Here is a 4,427-nt window from a genome sequence, read left to right as displayed (position 1 = left end):
AGCCCTGGCTGTCCTGGAACTCACTCTGTAGACCAGGCTGGCCTCAAACCCAGAAATCCACCTGCCTCTGCCTCCCAAGTGCTGGGATTAAAGGCGTGTGCCACCACACCCGGCATGGTGTCTTATTTTTAAGTAATTATTTTATGTATTTACATTCCAGCCATTACCCCCCCTTCCGGTCTCCCCTCCCACAGTTTCTCATCCCACTCCTCCTCCCCCTTGCCTCTGGGAGGGTGCTCCCCCACTCCAGACCTCCCCATTCCCTGGGGCCTCTGGTCTCTGATGATTAGTCGCATCTTCTCCCACTGAGGCCAGACCAGGCAGTCCTCTGCTATGGATGTGCCAGGGGTCTCATGGACCAGCCTGTGTATGCTTCCTGGTTCGTGACTCAGCCTCTGGACGCTCCCTGGGGTCCAGGTTAGTAGAGACTGCTGGTCTTCCTATGGGGTCGCCCTCCCCTTCAGCTTCTTTAATCCTTCCCCTGATTTAACCATAGGGGTCTCTGGGAAATCAACCTGGTGGTTCCTCGGAACTAGATCTACCTGAAGATCCAGCTATACCAGTCTTGAGCATACACCCAAAAGATGCCCCACCATGCCACAAGGACACATGCTCCACCATGTTCATAGAAGCCTTATTTGTAATAGCCGGAAGCTGGAAACAACCCGGGTGTCCCTCAACTGAAGACTGGACACAGAAAATGTGGTTCTTTTATACAACAGAATATTATTCAGCTATTAAAAATGAGGACATCATGAATTTTTTAGGCAAGTGGATGGAACTAGAAAATATCATGCTGAGCGAGGTAACCCAGACACCAAAGGATATACATGTTCCTGTCTAAAAGAACTGAAGGGACAAAAGTGGAGAAGAGACTGAAGACAGGAGCCTAGCATGGCTGTCCTCTGAGAGAGCACAGTGTCTTTTTACAGTAATAGAAGAGCAAGCAAGACACACACCTATCCAGTCCCTACCCATGTCTATGACAAACGCCTTGATTTGTTACTTTCTCTCACACGTTTTTAATTACACTTGTTCATTTACTTATTTATGTGTGGGTGGTGTGTAAGTATGCATGAAGAAGTTGGAGGACAGTATTTCACAAGCCCGTTCCCTCCTTCTGACATAATGACCTCGGAGACTGGACTCAGGCCATCAGATCTGGTGGCAAACCTTTGTACCCATTCAGCCATCTCAGCAGCTCCGTGGCTTTCTTTCTTTCTTTTTTTTTTTCTCGAGACAGGGTTTCTCTGTATAGCCCTGGCTGTCCTAGAACTCACTCTGTAGACCAGGCTGGCCTCGAACTCAGAGAGCCACCTGCCTTTGCCTCCTGAGTGCTGGGATTAAAGGCATGTGCCACCACGACCGGCCGCCCTATGGCTTTCTTTTGTTGTGTGACTACAGCAGTTCCCATAACTGCTTCCGTGCTGAAGTGTAACGGGTTAATCTGAATGTCTGTTTCCAGTCAGCAGTTACTTACATTTGGTTCAAAATAAGCTATCTCTTATTCTCTTTGAAGAAAGGAGGAGGGGAAGGGAAGGTGGGCTTATCGTGACTCACAGTATCAGAGGTTTTTGCTCAGTCACTTGGTCTCGTTGCTTTTGGCATCTCGTCATAACAAATACATGTGGGGGAATCTACCTGTTCATCCCATGGCAGATCAAGACTGCAAGGAGAAGAGGAGGGCTGGAGTCCCAGTAACTCCTTCAAGGGATGCCCCAGTGATCTAGAATTCTTCTACTAGGCCGTGTTTCTCAAACACCCCCACCTCCTCCCAGTAGTCCCACTGACTGGAGCCCAGGTTTGTAACATGGATTTTGAGGGAAATTCCAGATCCAAACAATAGGACTATACTATACAATGTAATACAATACTATATTATATAACACTACCATACTATATGATATAACAGTATACTATACTATACTGTACTGTGCTACACTATATTGAACTGTACTGTACCATATTGTATTACACTATACTGTATTATATACTATGTAGATGGTATACATAGCACTATCCTATACTATATAATTCTGTATTATATACTGTCCTATGCTATATGTGCTGGTTTGAACAAGAATGACCTCCATAAGCTCATATATTTAAATGCTTCTTTTCTAGCTTGTGAAATTGTTTGGGAAGGATCAGAAGGTGTGGCCTTATTGGAGTAGGTCCACTGGAGGTGAGCTTTGAAATTCCTATAGCTCATACCATGCTTCCTGCCATGATAGTCACAAATTATAATCCTCTGGAACCGTGAATGCCAAAATTAAATGTTTGCTTTTTTTTTTTTTAGGTTTTTCGAGACAGGGTTTCTCTGTGTAGCCCTGGCTGTCCTGGAACTCACTTTGTAGACCAGGCTGGCCTCGAACTCAGAAATCCGCCTGCCTCTGCCTCCCGAGTGCTGGGATTAAAGGCGTACGCCACCATGCCCGGCTTAAATGCTTGCTTTTATAAGTTGCCTTGGTCATGGTGTTTAATCACACCAATAGAAAGGTAACTAAGATATTATATTATATATGATAACAGTATACTACACAATACAATACTACCCTATCCTGTACTATTTGGTTGTTGTTGTTGGTGGTGGTGGGTTTTTTTAGACAGGGTCTAAGAATGCCTGGCTCTGCCCAGGAGCTCCCTATGTAGAACAGGCTGGCCTTGAATTTGTAAGTGATCGTCTTCCCGCTGGCTTGGGAGTCCTGGGAAGACAGACATACGTCAACACATCATAGCTATACTTGTTTGTTTTGCTTTTTTGTTTTGCAGTGATGGGCTTTTCTGGGGGACACTGTATCCGTGAGCTACCCTCCCAACCCTATGTCTCTTTTAGCATTCTCTTAGAGTATACTCCTACTTATGAAAGTGAAACGAAACAAAACGAACGGTATGCTGTGTTACTCCAGCAGTGGGATCCTGCACCTCAGGTTTCCTATCTGTTGAGATGGACCTAGTGATTGAGTCATTCCTCTGGATTTGTCGAAGTATACCCTGCCGTGTTCACACGAGGCCAGGGTAGCTGATAACACATTCCTCAGAAAGCGGCTGTGCCCTGACCTGGTGAATCACTGCGTACTTTAAGAGTTGAGCAAGCATAATCACCATCTAATCCCAAGGCAGTTTCATCATTCCCAAAGGAAAGCCCCTACCCAACACAGCAGCCGTCACTCCAAGTGCCCTTCATCTCAGAGCTCATACCCACCAGCCTCTCTGCCTGTGTGGATTTCCCCATTCTTGACTGTCCTGTAGGTGACATCCTACGCTCTGTGCCCTCGAGTCTGGCTCCCTTCACACAGCAGTATGCTTTTAAGCTTTATCCATACTGGAACAGGTACCAGTACGTCTGTCTGCCATCACTTGCTTGTCTGTTTATTTGGAGTCCTGTGTCAGTTGGACCGACTGTGTCAGGAGCGACCTGACCTGCGTTGCTGGCTTGTGGCAGTAATAACCTTGGAACCCCGGGGGGTTTTCTTTTGTATGGGGATCGGAACGTTTGATATAATCCGGGAGGCCCGATGCAGGCGGCCCACCACTCTGGTGACATTTGTCTTGATGACTACTCCCCCCCCACACACACAGATTCTAAGAAACAAGAGAAGTGTAGAAGAGAGATGGGAGAAATCAGAGAGACATTCACTCTGAATCAAGAGGACTTGCCAAAGCGCCACGGGGGGGGGGGGGGAGAAATCGCACTCACCTTTGCTTCCTCTGGAGGCAGTAACGTTGGAGAGATGGTACACAGGATAGATCTCTAAGCTAACTGGAACCTGACTAGGAAAAAACTCTCCCATAAATAGAATTTCTTTGAGTAACGATCAGTCAAACCTAGAAGAGGCTGAAGAGTAAATAAGCAGACCTTGGCATCTTGGGAGAAAGAAAACGTCCCGAACATCTTTCACGGCACGGTTTTTGCAGTCAAAACAGTGCACAATAAGGAGTGTTATTAAATCAAGTGCTGCTGGGTATGGTGGCGCACGCCTTCAATGTCGGCAACGGCAACCCCGGAGGCAGAGGCAGGCGGATCCCTATGCGTTCTGTCTCAAAAGTAAATAAGTAAGTAAGTTAGTGAATAAACAAATAAATAAATAGCAAGAGAAACTCCCGTGCCACAGACATAGGGAGGGGAAAATATCTAAACAATCAAGAGTCAGGGAGAAGCAGCAAGTGCCGATGCTGACTGGCTTATTCCAGGGGGAGTCCCTGAGAGCAAAAAGACACAGAGCTCTGAGAAAAAGGCAAAAACAAAACACCCAGAATCACCCAGAACCTAGGTCAAATTATGTTGCCCAAGCCGGTCTTGAATTTATGGGCTTAAGTGATTGTCCCGCCCCTGACTCCTGAGTAGCTGGGAGAACAGGGGTGCACCACAGTGGGGAGCAAGAAGAATATTCATTTTTATCTGTGTGTGTGTGTGTGTGTGTGTG

This window comes from Mus pahari, chromosome 23 (genome assembly GCF_900095145.1).
Source record: "Mus pahari chromosome 23, PAHARI_EIJ_v1.1, whole genome shotgun sequence".
In the NCBI taxonomy this organism is placed as follows: Eukaryota; Metazoa; Chordata; class Mammalia; order Rodentia; family Muridae; genus Mus; species Mus pahari.
This window is presented reverse-complemented; position numbering follows the sequence as displayed.